The 17,034-nt window shown below is 46.5% G+C and overlaps 1 protein-coding gene across 1 annotated transcript in view; it reads right to left on the reverse strand.

Moving 5' to 3' along the window:
• The window catches only part of LOC144096713 (uncharacterized), a 57,103-nt gene that overhangs the window by 25,482 nt on the left and 14,587 nt on the right, over positions 1-17,034 (reverse strand). The window contains exon 3 of the mRNA XM_077629555.1: positions 11,284-11,354. The gene's annotated coding sequence lies outside the window, so the exon portion shown is untranslated. The remainder of the gene's footprint in view (positions 1-11,283; positions 11,355-17,034) is intronic.

Raw genomic sequence — 17,034 nt, forward strand, 5'->3', positions numbered from 1 at the left:
CGCTGAAATTAGTTCAAAAAATCGAACTTTCGGACTTTTTAAGTTCGAAATATCCATCGTGAATATGTATGCGGTTCTATGGGGAGACTGACGGTGCCTCATCGAGGTTCGAAATATCCTACAAGTCCGAATTACCCGTCAGCTACTGTATTTGGGAAGCTATACTAGGCACATCACTGTATCGAACCCCTCTCGGTGATAGCATGTTTTAACTTGTGTTTCACTTGTGCTACCTCTATTTCAATATTTTCTACAGCCCTTGTGGAAGTAAGGACACAGGTTTCTTGCAGTGAAAGTTCAGTGTTGGAATGGATAAAAAGCAATTTTTTTCAACCTCGATGGGAACAGTCGTACATCTTCATTGAGCCACAGGTCACGGTAATGTGCTTAATCTGCCATCACGCTGTCTCTATGCAGATGGAGTACAACCTGCGAACCCATTTCATTCGGTTTCAAAACATTCACAGCCTCTCTAAACAGTTCAAAATTTTCTCTGTACCCTTCGCAGTGTGAGTCAACGATCTTGAGTCCGCGTCGTAGATGGAGCTTATTGAACTTAAGCAAGCACCATATTACGACAGAAGATTGAAGGCGAAGGTGTCCTGGAGTTTTACATATGGAGGGGAAAGGCAGTTTACATTTGGTAGCAAGGCGCTGGAAGTGATAAGAGAAAATGTGTACTTAGTGGAGATAGTGACTGCAGATACGGATCAGGAGAGTGAAATAACGAGAAGGATAAGAATGGGGTGGAGCGCACATGGCAGGTTCTCTCAAGATCATGAATGGCAGTTTACCAATATCCCTCAAGAGAAAAGTGTACAAAAGCTATATTTTACCAGTACACACCTATGAGGCAGAAACGTGGAGGCCAACGAAAAGGGATCAACTTAAACTGGAGACCCCAAGCCCCAACCACAAGACATGACAACCAGAAAACGACGCTGTCTGTCTCGATGCTATCGACCTCACGACTAATTACTGGCCAGATGAGTGCACCACAATGGACCTCATCCCAGCCATTCAGTAGGTCCATGGGCTTTGGCCTCCAGATATTGGTGAAAGTTGGACCTGAATCTCCAGGGCAAGTGTTTATCACATCCGCTCATTCAATGCGGTGGCAAGTATTCCATTCTCCTCTGTCTTTCTCTTACTATCCCCACCGTCATTTCATCCCTCGGAAATGAAGTCTTCGAACTGGATGATCACTCGGTGGCCCCAGGTAGTGTATGAAGATGATAATGAAGCATGCAGTAGTGTGGGGCAGAGCACTCGTGCTAGGCCCGCCGGCCATTAAAGCATGTCTCGTTGTGTCATCCCGTTCCTTCGCTCCATACCAATACCATATTTACTCATTTCTAGCATGCACCTTTTTTCTGGAAAAAATTGCCTAAAAACGACATGCGCATCAAAATCAAGTACGAAAAAAAGCTACGGCAGCAACATTCTATCATCATCAGTATCACAAAATGGCAGCTTGGAACCTTCTTACACAATGACATTATCAATAGTGCCTACCTATACTTGTAATTGCTGAAGTGATTTACGGCACTATGAAAGGTGGAGCTCCATTGTCCAATCAGGAGCAAGGAAGACAACAAATAGTCCCTCAAATATTTGAAGAGACCAATCTTTAAACTTTTATTGCAGTGTTAAGATGATAGTCCAGGATGGTGTTTTGAAAGTACAGTCAAAACTCGATTTAACGAAACCCGATTTAACGAAAATCTCGATTTAACAAATGTATCCTAATTCCCCCTCAGACGCCCATAGGGTTCAATGCTTTGACTAACCCGAAATAACGAAACCGATTCCGTGATCTGTCCCGATTTAACTAACCTTTTTTCGAGAAATAAAGGTGAAAAAGTGTTAATTTTTGGTCTATTTTGTAGACAGCACCCCAAAATTTATTGATTGCGAGTCAGCGGTAACAGCGCGGAGCATCTTCATCCCGTCGCTTTTTTCAAACTGCGCGGCGCAAAACGAGTTTTAATTTTGAGTCGAGCTCACGAGATGGCGCCAGCAGTAAAAAAGTTTCGTGCCACATTTCATAGATGGCGCTGTTGCAGGGACGCTTTTTTTCGGAGCTCCAGCGACTACGTCTGAAGCTAAGTGCCTTTTGGTGTTTGCGCTTGTACATGCTTTCGGGCAGTAGTTTTAAACGGAGTTAAGGGTAGAAAGGCTAGCGGAAGTGTGTGTACCGAAGGTTTTTGCGTAGAAATTTTGGAAGGCTTTTACCTTGCGTATTGCTGAAAGCTTTTGGTGTAGGATTTTTGGCGGGCGTTTACGTTGCGTAGTGCCGAAGGTTTTTGTGTAGGAATTTTGGTGGGCTTTTACGTTGTGTAGTGCCGAAGGTTTTTTGTGTAGTAATTTTGGCGGGCTTTTACGTTGCGCAGTGCCGAAGGTTTTTGTGCAGGAGTTTTAGCGGGCTCTTACGTTGACTAGTGCCGAAGGTTTCTTCTCTAGGAATTTTGGCGGGCTTTTACGTTGCGTAGTGCCGAAGTTTTGTGTAATATTCTTGGCTGGTTTTTACGCATAGGAATTTTGGCGGGCTTTCACAAGGCGTAGTCGGCCGGACGATGGGTCGGCAAGCTAGGAAAGTTAAGGAGGACAAGGACGGGGAGTTAGTACAGTGCCAGGAGTGCGACCGTTGGTGTTACTTAGATGAGACAGGGTTCGGGAGCTTAGCCGAGGCGGATGAGGCTAGCTTCGTGTGTAAGATGTGCAAGCGGTTTGGGGACGCCGTTCATGCGTTAAAAGGGGAATGGGAAGCTGGGTTTAATGCACTTAATGTGGACCGGCAGGTCGAACGAGAGGCACGGATTAAGCTGGAAGCTCAGGTCGCCGATTTGATTAAAAAGGAGGAGAATAATGCCGCCCTGTTGAAGCGAATGGTGGGCGAGATTAAAGAAGAGCGGGAAAAGCGGACCCAGCTAGAAAAACAGGTTGAAGCGCTCAGGTCGCGGCCGGCTGGGCACCCCAGTTCAGAGAAGGGTCAGGTGGGGCACGAGGCTCGTCGATCGTACAGTGCTGTAGTGCAGCGAGCATTGAGTGAGAAAAATGAGAACGAAATGAAAAAGGTTAAAGCGGGCATGGAAACTCGCGACAATAGCGTACAGCGGCAGGAGAGTCAGCTAGAGCGATCCGGAGGCCAACAGATGGAATTAGGAAGCGAACGTTTGGGGCGCAGGAGAGTTCTGGTGGTCGGGGACTCGAATGTAGCAAGGGTTGAGGGAGGCGTTCTGACGGCAGTGAAGGCAGACAGGCAGGTGCAGGTGGAGGCTCAGTCGGGAAAGTGCATGGTGGATGCAATGGCCAGAGCCCGGGAGGTGGTGGTGGGCAGCATGGATGGCGAACACCTTGTGGTCATCCATGCTGGTCTCAATGATGTACTGCAGGGGAGGAGCCAGAATCTTGAGACGCAGTTGGAGGTGGGGATGCGTAGGCTTAGAGAGGCCTCTGAGAGTGTGCATGTGACCATATGCACAATCCCAGAGGTCCAGAGGCAGGCTCGCGAAACGGAAAGGAGGGTCGTGGAGACTAATCGGGTAATTAGGCTATTGAGTCGACGACTAAGATACGAGGTGATGGAGGTCAACAGGGAAGTGTACGAGGTTAGGCCCCACCCTTTTGCACAGGATGGCATCCACTACGGTGGTGCCACTGGCAAGAAGGTGGGTAGTAGGATAGGTCGCCAGGCAACAGCTTTTTTGGGGGGACCCAGAGCTCTGAAGGAACCAGTGTAGAGAAGGAAGAATTAAGATCAAACGGACAATGGAACCATAGGGGAAGAAAGAGACGCAAGCGCCAGGGCCAAGTTAATTCAGATATATGTTTCATTAACATGCAAGGTGGCAGGAATAGACTGAAATGGGAGGAAATAGAAGAACAGTTAAGACAGGAGGAATTAATGGTATATGGTTTAGCGGAAACACATCTTAGAGACATGGAGCAACCACCCTGTAACCCAGACTACGCATGGGAATATTGCAATAGAACAGAGGGCAGCAGAAAGGGAGGTGGAATTGGGGCATTCATTCATAAAAGTATGAATTTTCAAAGGGTTAGACTGGGATGCAGGGAACATTTATGGCTAAAAGGAACAGTGGCAGGCAAGCAAACACTCCTTGGCTTTGTATACCTGTGGACAGGGGTTAATGCCAAAGAGGAAAACAGGAAAATGTTAGAATGTATTGCAAGCGACATTGATGAGCTAGGAGGACAGGGCGAGATAATTATATTAGGCGACATGAATGCACACATAGAAGACCTGGATGGGTACACGGATTCGACAGGAAGCATGCTGCAGGACATGTGTGACAGGCATGATTTAGTTGTATGCAACAGCACCGAGAAGTGTGAAGGACTCATAACATGGGAGGCGGGGAGTCTGCACTCGACGATAGATTATGCACTAATGTCACAGAGGATGTATAACAGATTGGGGGTAATGAGCATAGATGAAGATGGTTCCAGAAGTCTAGGTAGTGACCACAAGCGTATCAAGATGAGCTTCAGAAGAAAAAGCAATGTAGGACTGAATCAAGATAAACAATAAGGGGGAAATTTTTACTCAGAAAAGCAATTGGAAGTAGCAGCCAAACAAATCGAGAAAGTAATTTTTGAGGATAGTGAAACAGAATGGACTTATACCAAATTAACTCGATTACTGGAGCTAGAGCTAGCTAAGGTGCGAGTAAAGCTAAAAGGGAAAAGATGCAAACCCAAGAGTTGGTGGGATGAGGAGGTCAAGAGGGCAATAGAAAAGCGCAAGGAAGCATCCAGGGAACACAGATATTCCAAGAAGAGGGGGGAACCAAAACCTGAAGTAGACAGAAAATGGGATACCTTCATAAAGTGTAGAAGGGACGCATCCTATTTGATTAATGAGAAAATTAGAAGAAAGGGTGCCCAATGGATGTCAAAAGTAAATAAAAAGGATAGAAAAGCAGCCCAAAAATTCTGGAAACATCTAAATGCAATGAGTAATAAAACTAGGCTAGAACAAAGGTTTATTGTTACAGATGAGGGTATTCGACTAGAAGGGGATGAAGCAATAAAACACATAGGAACAAGGATGACGGAAAAATTTTCAGCAAAGCACGTGGTACATAATTTATCGAAGGAGGATAGACCGGTTACAGCAATAGCTTCACTTGAGCAAGGAGAGTGGGAAAGGGCAGAGAAGAAGGTTCCTAGTGGCACATCAACAGGACCAGATGGTATCCCGATTATGTTGATAAAGAAGTTAGGACCAAAATCCAAGCAAACATTAATACAGGTAGTGAACAAAATGATAGTGGATGAGAAAGTTCCCGATGAATGGCGATTAAGTAGAATGAACATGATATATAAGGGAAATGGGGACAAAGCAGACGTAAGTAACTATCGCCCCATAACAGTGACATCTGTGGTTTACAGGGTGGTGATGCAAATTATAAAGGATAGACTGCAGGCTTGGGTGGAGAACGAGGGGGTGTTAGGGGAACTACAGAATGGGTTCCGGAAACAAAGGAGGTTGGAGGACAATCTATTTTCATTGACACAGTGTATAGAAATTGCGGAAAAGGAACATAGGCCCTTATTGCTAGCATTTCTGGATATTAGGGGAGCCTATGACAACGTTACTCAGGAGCATTTGTGGGACATATTGGGCACATTGGATGTGGAAAATGGAGTAATTAATCTTTTAAAAGATATATATATAGGTAACAGAGTGCTCATAAAATGGGAAAAAAATGTATCAGGGCCTGTAGAGATACAGCGGGGGCTTAGACAAGGATGTCCTCTGTCCCCTTTGTTGTTCATGTTGTACCTGCAAGGTTTGGAGGCCAAGCTAGAGGGGAGCGGACTAGGTTTCAACCTATCTTTTTTCAAGCAAGGGGAAATGATTAAACAGACATTACCGGGACTAATATATGCGGACGATATAGTGATAATGGCTGACAACAAGGAAGACCTGCAGAAGTTGTTAGACATATGCAGTACAGAGGGAGATAGATTAGGCTTCAAGTATAGTAAGGAAAAATCTGCAGTCATGACATTTAATGAAGAGGGCGGCGAGCATAGAATACAGGAGTTCGTGCTAAAAGTAGTGAATGAGTACAAGTATCTTGGGGTGTGGATAAATAACAGTGTTGAGTATCTGACAGAGCATGCAAAATATGTAATGAATAAAGCTAGTAGGAATGCAGCTGTCATGAAAAATAGGGCACTGTGGAATTACAATAGGTATGAGGTGGTAAGAGGGATCTGGAAAAGGGTGATGGTCCCTAGCCTGACCTTCGGGAATGCGGTCCTGTGTATGAGGCCAGATGTTCAAGCAAGGCTGGAAATTAGGCAACGGGGAGTAGGGAGGTTAGCTTTGGGAGCACATGGCAATACACCAAATCAGGGGGTACAGGGTGATATGGGATGGGCGTCTTTCGAGAGCAGAGAGGCTAGCAGTAAGATAGCATTTGAGGAACGATTGAGAAGGATGGAGGAAAAGCGGTGGGCTAGGAAAGTTTTCAGATACCCTTTATATAAAGAATGTTGACACGAAATGGAGAAAGCGAACTAGAAAATTGACAAGCAAATATCTGGACAGCAGTAAGGGGGCAAATCAGCAATTATCGGTTAAGAAAAAGGTTAAAGGAACAGAGAGAGCTTTGTGGAAAACAGGGATGCTGACGAAATCGGCACTGGAAACATACCGGACCTTTAAACAGGAAATTGTCAAAGAAAATATCTATGATAATTGTAGGGGAAGTTCTTTGTTGTTTGAGGCCAGGATGGGAGTTTTGCGGACTAAGACATATAGGGTCAGGTACAAGGAGATACACACTTTGTGCATTGCGTGCGGAGAGGAGGAGGAAACGGCTGAACACTTGATACTTTTCTGTAAAGGGCTTCACCCTACAGTGGAAGGCAGCGGGGCTGACTTACCCAAGGCATTGGGGTTTAGGGATAGTGAAGGGAAAGTGGATTTTAAGAGGTTAGAAGTAACCAAGCGAAGGTTATCTGATTGGTGGCTAAAAGCAAGACAGGAGTAAAATTTCACAAGACATGGCTAGGTGGCTTGAGCCACCGCCCGATGTAAAGGGTTCAGCCGTATCCATCCATCCATCCATCCATCCATCCATGTTTTTTTTTTGTGTGTTTGTGTGTTGTGCTCTGTGTTCGCTCTTGTGCGGATTTCCCCGTGCCTTTGAACGCACGTCTTTGTCAAGCTCAGCTTGTTAGGCCTCCATCAGTCTAGCCTTGCTATCGTGAACGCGGACGTGGTGTGTGTGAGCGCGCTTGCCCTCCTGACTAGCAGATGGAGCCCTGCAAGAAACGAAAAAGGCTTACCCTGGACGAGAAAGCGGACATAATTCGTGCTGTGACAAGTGGACAGAAGAAATGTGACGTGGCTGCATCACATGGCATTCCAGCGAGTACTCTCTCCACAATATTGAAAGGGAAAGATGACATCCTCCGCGCCACTTCGTCGGGGAATCTCTCGCGCAAAAAAACGCTGAAGACCACTCCTCAAAGCAAAATGGAAGAGGCCCTCTTCGCCTGGTTTATGGATTTGCGAGCGAAGAATAGTATTCCCGTGAGTGGAGACCTGCTCCAACAAAAAGCTCGCTCTTTCGCGTGCTTGCTGGGCGACGAGTTCAAGGCAAGTCCCGGCTGGCTGTCGCGCTTCAAAGAACGACACGGCATCGTCGGGAAAGTGCTTAGCGGTGAAGCGAGCAGCGTAAGCATGGCTGTAGTCGGCTACTGGCAGTCTGAAAACGTGCCCGACATTCTGGGGAAATATGCCCCCAGCGACGTCTACAACGCCGACGAGAGCGGTCTATTCTACCAAATGCTGCCTAAAAAAACACTTGCCCTGAAGGGGCAGGCGTGCCACGGCGGCAAACACAGCAAACAAAGGCTGACTCTTTTGCTGTGCGTCAACATGGACGGCACCGACAAACGAGACCCGCTTGTCATCGGAAAGAGTGCGAGGCCGCGCTGTTTTAAAGGCACCAAAAAGCTTCCTGTGAAGTACGTTGCCAATTCAAAGGCGTGGATGTCGCGTGCCATTTTCGCTACATGGCTGAAGGAATTTGACAGCGACATGTGTCGCCAGAAAAGGAAAGTGTGCCTGTTGCTGGATAACTGCACGGCCCACTACGTTGCAGAGGTCGAGCTGACCAGCGTGGAGCTCCGCTACTTCCCCCCAAACGCAACGTCCGTGGTTCAGCCCTTGGATCAAGGGATAATTAATAGCGTGAAGTGCGCATACAAGCGTCGAGTCGTCGACAGAGTTCTCCTCAACCTGGAGCTGAAGCGCGAGACGAGAATAGATATTTTTATGGTGGTTGAGATGGTGGCGGCGGCTTGGAGAGCATTGAGGCCGTCGATAATTGTCAACTGCTTCAGGACTGCCGGTTTTGGTACACTAGGCCCTGAAACTGCCGAAGCTGGTCCGGACTGCGCGAGCGCCGTGCACGAGGATGAAGATGCCTGGGAACACCTTCGCTCAGTGGATGAAGTTTCTCAGACTACGTGAACGCCGACGCAAACGCAGTCACAACGGAAGTTTTGACTGATGCCGATATGTTGCGGCTTGTAGGAAGCGTGGAGGGAGTGACGGCTGAAGACGCTGCCGAAGCTCCCGTGCCGACACCAGGTCAGGTGATGGTTGCTCTCGATCTGCTGCGACATTTTTCCGGCGCACACGAGGGGACGGAAGACGCGCTGGACGCACTTCAGACCTACGAGAAATCGGTGCGGCCGTTGCTCACAAAGCGCACGCAGGCAAAGATCACCGACTTCTTTGGCGGAAAATAAATTTGTAGTCCCCTCGGGCCTTTCTTGTCGAGTAAGAATTTTTGTTGTTTCTTTTCATACGCGCTAGCGGCGCCGGTCGTGGTGTTGGCGCTACCCACTCGAAAGTAGCGCGGGGGGTCATGACGATGACCATACGGACCCCCAAAGATTGCACTAGTTGTGTGATTACCAACTTTGGCGCCAATTTGTCATTAGCTGTGTGGCTTGCCGTCCCGTCGGCGGTATTTAGGGAAGATTGTTGCGCCGCTAGCCGAACCGTCCTTTGGGTCGGTGCTACCGGCGTGAATTCGTCACGCGCGAGTGCGACGAAAAGTGAAAATGGTACGTGCTAACCAATACGACCGCGATAAGCTGGTACGGTTTATGCGGATGCAAAATGCATTATGTTCAATGGGTGCTCAGTCGGGGACTTGACTTTACTACTTTAAAAACGAAAGTACTGTTTAAGCGGGTACGTTTTAACGAGGTTTTACTGTAATCGAATGTACCGAATTATGTGCCCAAGAAATGCCTCATTCAATTTAACGAAATAATTCACGGCTCCCCTCAACTTCGTTAAATCGAGTTTTAACTGTACAATGAGCATTTCATTCACAGATTAAATTAGCAAAGATTGCCCACATGAACACAGCATTGCAGAGGCCGGATGTGAAGCTGTGTGCCGCCAATCATAAACATGGCATCTACCGAGTCAAAGGAGTCTCCTGTCCACAGCAGCTGGACATCGGTGCTCTTTCCTTCCCAGTGATGGAGCCACCAGTCGCGGGGTGAGGGGCACAGAGGAATACGCTTTGCAAAGCATGCCATTCAGATAGGCTCAGAAAGCCGCAACCTTCATAGCACTGCAAACGACTTGTGAGGTGGAGTATAGCCTATCACAGTCATGGATACCGATAGGCCTCACGAGCATCTGAAGTGTCCCTTCAGCAAGACACCAACCTGGACGAGAGCCAACATGGAACTGTTCATGTGAAGACGGTCGAAGTTCACAATGACATCAGGTTGAAAAAAAAAAAGGTAACGCTGTGTGCGGACGCTTTCTAAGCACATACTGGCGTAGCCGGGCAGCCCCGTACCAAGTGCCCAACCACTGCCAACGCTCCCGTCCAGGCGCACAGCATCTTCGTGCTCTGCCAAGCTTACCGAGCTTGCCAGCGTTGCCGGAACTCGCATCAGAAGACAAGCAAGCCATGATGTTATCAATGCGCAGCATCTTGGAGCACTGCCAAGGTCTGCACTGCAGACACCGGCAAGGGCGCAAAGAACCGAGCTAAGAAAAGCGAACGCTTCAGAATAAGCTAATCTTGTGCATGAAGGCAAGTGGCAATTGGGTGGCCCTATATGCGTTTGGTGCCTCTGAAACTTATGTGCATGATGCGGATGCAGCTGTTGAGGCAGAAAGGCCTAATGCGGATGGAGTTTAAAGCCAGTAGATTCTTGATTACAAATTTTCTGAAAAGGATAGATTTATGGCACGAAAGTGAACAGGCAGCTGCTAGAAAGATGACAAGCAGGTGGCACGGTTTGCTTCATCGTGACAGAGCAGCTGCAATAAAAGTTGGTTGTTCCAAGAGAAACATTCCTTTCTTTACTGAAATATGAAAACCTGGTGCGCATTAAAATCGACGCTGCATTAGATTCAGGTAACTAAGGTACTTCGATGCCACAGGGATGGACTGAAACATATTTACAAAATCAAGGCAGAGCACGGAGAGCCAATGTGCCAAACTTGCCACCTGGACTTGAATGTTAGTTTAAATCATATGCTAGCATGGCATTTTTTTTAACGCCTCTAGAATAAGTTACACAATGGCAACAAGCTCAGACACCGTGTAGGCTTAGGCTTTGCAAATTTTATGTTTCAGAGCGAACATGTCTGGAAGTTTTTCTCACGCATGGAAACACATACAGAGAAGTTGTGTCCCCTTGCAACATAAACAGCTAGCCTTCCAAAACATGCAACGGACAAAACAACTTTCTAATGCCCTCAGACAAAAAAACAAAGCTTGCCTAAGGAACCGCTTGAAGCTGCCTTCACTGGACCGCTGCCCCAGCCACATGTGAAGGTCTAGATACCAAAGGCCACCACCCAGCATTACTGTTGAAAATTACCTTGGTGCTGGTGTCACGCAAATAGGTGGCATTTAAAATGGAGGAATTTTCATTATTTCTGCCAATTCCCACCTTTCCCCAACTGTTAAACCTTTACCCATCACTTGAGAATTTCCATATGGAATCGTTGCCACTACACGCAAAAACATCCACATTCACTGCATTACTGCCCAAGACACAGAGAAGTGCAACTCACAGATCAGCAAAACAGAGTGAAAAGCACATACCACAACTCACGAAAAAAACATGTTTGCACCTCACTCTCTTCAAAGGTGTAGACAGTGTGCTGCTAAAACAGCAATGTGGCTAAAAGCACCAGAAACGCAAGCACTGAAAATTAGTTAAGAACTAAAAACATCTACACCATACCTGAAATGCGAGCCACGCCCCTCAGGAAATCTCAGATGATGAGAGAGAAGAGATGCTAGCTGTCCTCGTCCCTGCATGAAATTTTACGAAAAGAGAATGAGGGTCACAGAGCAGGAAAAGCAGAAATGAGGCCACTTGCCATCTCATTTCCCAACTGCATGTTTTTATTTTTCTCATCAAACCGTTACTTTCAGCTGTCCCAGGTATAAAGTCAAGCCCTCTTATAACGGCCATAGTTACATCTAAGGGTTGGACTTTTTGTGTTTTATTTTTCAAAAACTGGGCTAACTTTCTTCAATGTTTATTTCAGAATGCAAGGTTCCATTTTTTCCAACAAATATTTTTTTCGATGAATGAATTACTGACTTTTTCAGTGATTATCTAAAACTCCCTGCTTTGTCACACTAGCAGGGTCATGAGGGTTGGCTGACCAGTAATTTTGCACTTGAAGGTGTGCTTGTAGAAGGATCTGCTTTCGTCATTAAAAAATAAACACAACTTTAACGAGACAGCCGGCAGTTAAGAACAGAAGTGGAATTTACTTCTAAGAACTAGGTTGACAAGATTACTCTGGGTTGTCACCCTTGGTTGAGCGAGAGGACAGGGCATCACGTGGTCTGCGTTTTGATGGAAGCTATGGAACTGTGGCTCAATCGTCGCGGTAGCCTAAACATGGCACTTTTCATGGACCATGCACGGTTTCGTGTTAGTGTCCTATACATGCAGCTGATTAACCTACTTAACCAGCTAACTGCTCTAAGCAGGGCATGATAGTGAACAAACAGTGCTTAGCTATAGTCGGATACAACTCAAGAACGCAGTGGCTTTTCCCCATCAAGAGACCCCCTTCCAGCCAACGGCGTCAGCCGACCCTCATGACCCTGCTAGTGTGACAAAGCAGGGAGTGATAGATGAAAGGGGACAATCCCTTTCCTCTATGGCCAGGGAGAGACCACTCTCTCCACAGTGACGCCGCTCCCTTTACTGTCACTCTAGCAGGTTCATGAGAACTGGCTGATGACATTGGCTGGAAGGGGGTCCTTGGACGTGGAAAAGCCACTGCGTTCTTGAGTTGTATCTGACTATAGCAGGCGGTGAGAAGGTGGTGCTTCCCAGTCTACAGACGAGTGTAAACAGCCGAAAAAAATGTCTCATATTGTACAACTGCGTGGCTTATACAACAATGCCACCTTCTCATCATGCATGCCCCTGGCTTCCTTACTTAGTAAATTTTCAACTTTGAGTGTAATGCATACTCAACAGCCAGCTAGCTATGCCTCATATGCCAAGAATACTGACCATTTTCGGTTAAAACTGAATTTCAAAAACTAAATTCAGCGTATATTTATCGGTTTTTTATCGCTTCAAACCGAAAAGTCCAATCTGTAGTTATAACTACTACTTACTTATTACGAACAAGGGTATCTGAGCAACTGCTCAGATACCCCCGTTCGTAATAAGTAGTAGTTATAACTACAGATTTTGCTCAGATACCCTCGTTCGTAACAAGTGCATCTCAAATACAACAAATGACCGCGGCAGCTCAACTCAATTAGGGTGAACAAGGAGGCGCTGTAATTTCAGCCCCACACTTGCATGACCCACACTCACCGCAAACATGGAGACCAAAAAGCATTTCCTAGCTTCCGTGTCCCCCCCCCCCCCCCCCCCCCCCTCCCTCACCCACTGCCAGTTTCAGAACAATCTCTCTTGGAAGACGCACATAGATTATATAACCAACAACACTAATCGCATGCTACATACACCACAATTTTTATCTTTCTTCTAGTCCTGTAAAATTACTTCGTTATAAATCATTAGTTCGTACTAAATTTGAATATGCTGCATCTGCCTGGGATCTCACTCAATAGACGCTTGTCTATCAACTGGCACGGCCGCTCAATGGAAGCGGCGCACTTCATGTGGCCCATCGCATTGCGCTTCAATGGCTGAGGAAGCGTGTGCTAAGAGAAGGTACAATTTCGGCCGTCATTCTTCGTGGAGGCGCTGCCACTCCATGACAAGGCGCCGCCGGGACGGGCAGCCTAGAGTTACTGGAGGACGGCCACACGTCGCGGAAGGAATGCACTGGCTGTGTTGCCACATATTTTCGGTGTGACTGCTTTGCATGACCATGTGGTTCTGCTAGCTCTGCGTGCACGTGTCATCGGTGCGTGTCAGCAGTGGCCTCAGCGCATGTGGCACCATGCCACGCAACTGCTGCGTGAAGCTGTGCATCACAAATGCAAGAAAAGATCAGAATAGCTGTTACCATGAGTTCCCATGTGATTCAAAAACATCGAGCAGCATGGCTGAATAATGTATCTCTGGAGGGCTCGGGCAGAAAAGGAAGTCAGTGGGAGCCGAGTGACAAGTCACTGGTGTGCTTACTGCACTTCACAGATGATGACTACAGGAAGAACACAGAACTGAGGATCCTGCTTCCGTCAGCCATCCCTACTGTGTTCCCGAACTACCTGCATTACATGCAACTAGCAAGTTTGAAAACAGTTGACGCTGTGCTGATGGCACAGTGGCACAGCTCAGAGAACTTTAGTTGAGTGCGACGGCTCCAGGGAGAACCGAAATGTGAGTGGATCTCACCTTTCTGATTGTAACCATGATGTCGCTCTTGAAGTGAGCACAAAAAGAGCGGTGAAAGTACCGTGTTGAAGGAGGATGCATGCCAGCCTACGTTGGAAATGGGTAGCAAAAATGTTTTGCAGGTTGATGAGGCTTGTCAGACTGCGTTTAATCTCACGAGCATGATGGAGGATGCAAAGAGGACTGAGCACATACTGAAATCGAAAATCACTCATCAAAGCTGCAAAAACTGCAAGCCGAGCACGACAAAATGAAAGAGCGCTTGCAAGGTTATGAAGAAAACAAGGCAATTCAGGACAAGTTACTAAAATCAGCCAAAACCACTCTCTTCACCAGAAATCAACTTGTCAAGCAAGAGACAGTGTACAGTGAACCTGTTCTGAGAGAGTGCATACTTTGGAAAGCGCGCTCAGGCACGTTCGATCAAGAGCTCTTTTAAGCTGCACCGACCTGCAGAAGTATGTTTGCCAGTCAACAGGAGAAGTTGGAGTGACATCCCTCATCAAAGATCGTCGTGTGAAGTACGAAAACCACAAGAGGCTTACTGCTTATTAATCATTGATGAAATGTCTATAGCCCAAAAGGTTATTATGAATGCTAAATCAACAAAGTTTTTGGTGATGGGCTCTGCAGAGCTCTCAACAACAATCCGTCAGGTGGCAAACCATCTGTTGTGTTTTGTTTTGAGAGGTTTGTCGATACCTTACATGATACCAGTGGATTATTTTTTCACCCGCTGTCTGAAAAATGACAAGCTTCATTCAATGACCATGGAAGTCATGCACTCAGTTGAATAGGTGGGCTTTCGCATTGCAAGAATTGTTGCGGACAAACACCAAATCATTGTTGCCCTGTTCAAAAGCCTTTCCGAGGAAAGCGCACTTTTACATGTGATGCCTCACCCTCTCAGGGAAAGTGACCTCCTTTTCTTGGTGTTCAACCCAAACCATTTGATAAAAGATCTCCGCACGAACTTCCTCGAAAAACAAATGGTAGATGAGGGGCAGGCCAATTGAGGTGAATTCTACTTGAAGGTGTCTGACATTAAGACCCAACTTCTAGTGAAACCTGTTACGTTCCTCATGCGGGCTCATGTTGAGCCAAAAAACCTTCAAAAAAAGAAGGTGTGCAGGGCAACAGATATATTCTACCCGCCTGTGATGGCTACACTTCAGTACCTCCAGGACAATCCACAGTGCCATCCTGAAGCATGTGAGTTTCAAGATAGTCCCGCCACGACCCCTTTTATGAGAATGATATCAAAATGGTATGCCTTGCACAACATCACATCAGTGAAGCCAAGGAGACACCAAGAGGAGCCATTCTAACTGTCGGATGACAAGCGGCTCTCTTGATTAGAGTTGGACTTTGTTTGCTAAGTCGAAGACATTCAGGCCCAAGGAGGCACATCGAAGCAAAGGCTAACCAAGGAAACGAATGAAGCAACAACCTTGACAACCAGATCAACAGTGGCGCTAATTGAGTACCTTCTTGATCACATCAAGTATCTTTACAACAATGTGTTCTGTGTGCCTTACTAGTGCATTGCATTTAACCGAACCTTTTATTTTCAGCTTCTGATGAGTCCTAACATAGGCCCTCATCAGCAATCCTGCAGAATCGCTTTTCAGTGGCCTAAGGCAATTCAAAAGCGAGAACGACAAAGCTGATGCAAGGGCTACAGTTTTCACATCAGAGAAAATACTGAAGGTATCATAAATAACCAACGGAGACTATACACATATTTTGCCATGCTTTGTGCAGGTTGGCATCTTAGAAGGAAGCATCAAAGTCTGCAAATGCACCTCCAAACTCTGAGATAAAGCCAGCTGTAAAACTTGGCATTCAAGATTACAAAAGCCATACCTTGCCGGATGCTATCACATCTACTGTGAGGGAGCTTTCGAGTGAGCTTGGATTCATTCATGTGTGATGTGAACCAGCAGCTGACATAGAGTCAGCATCAATTGCAAACTTGGCCGATTACCTTACCCGTGCATGTGAGGAGAAGGTATGAATATTTTTACAAAATTGCATGAAACTTTTTTTTACTTTAGCTGTTGTTTTCAGTGCCTACCTTGTTTTCATTATTTTATATATAACCGAAGTTTAAATCTTTAGTGTGTCACTAATTTTATTTTTGTTAGTCCCCCTTCTTTTTCAGGTGCCTTGTGACTCCTGCAAAACTACTGCAGGTCACAAAGCCAACTGAAGCAATTTATGGTCTTATCAAGAATCTTGATGATGGACGCCTGAGGTAGCTCAGTGGTTAGGGCACTCGGCTACTGATCCGGAGTTCTCAGGTTCCAACCCCCCCGCGGCGGCTGTGTTTTTATGGAGGTAAAACGTTAACGCGCCCGTGTGCTGTGCAATGTCAGTGCACGTTAAAGATCCTCAGGTGGTAATTATTTCGGAGCCCTCCAATGCGGCACCTCTTTCTTCCTTTCTCCTTTCACTCCCTCCTTTATCCCTTCCCTTACAACCCAGTTCAGGTGTCCAATGATATATGAGACAAATACTGCACCATTTCCTTTCCCCAAAAAACCAATTATTATCATTATTATTACGCCTGAGGTACCCGAAAATGGAAGTAGATGTGTTGTGCAAGCTTACATGCACATTTGTTAGCAAGGTGATAAAGTGACCAGAGTTCAGAAGCAGCAAGCTATGTAACATGCTGGTTTTATCCCTTCTTCCCTATTTTGAGCTATGTCTGGAGCTTATTTGCAAGAGAGAAGGCCGCAGTCACACCAAGGATCTTTGCAAAGCGTTTCTAACCAAACTAATAATTGGCTGCAAACACTGTCCCGAGTTAAACATTGCAATATGCAATAAGTTATTACAGTGGCCGAAACACCCGTAACGGAATGGGTTATCGCTCGGCAAAGCGCAAGTCTACGTGAGAGTCGGAAAAGCGCAGTGGTGGCGACATGCCGCTATCACGCTATCAAGAGCAAACTTGCATTTGGCATCACCATAATGTGTGAAACGCAACTCACGAATCTTAAAGTTATCAATCACCGACTGCGCAGACGCCTAAACAAAAACACAGCCATGGCCACTGCGTGCAACTCTCCTCCCGGACTCGTCATGAGGCGGTGCCGCCGCGGCGGTGGCGATGAGAACTGGGCGTAACACAGCTCTTTC

Source organism: Amblyomma americanum, chromosome 7, assembly GCF_052857255.1.
Source record: "Amblyomma americanum isolate KBUSLIRL-KWMA chromosome 7, ASM5285725v1, whole genome shotgun sequence".
NCBI classification, from domain to species: Eukaryota; Metazoa; Arthropoda; class Arachnida; order Ixodida; family Ixodidae; genus Amblyomma; species Amblyomma americanum.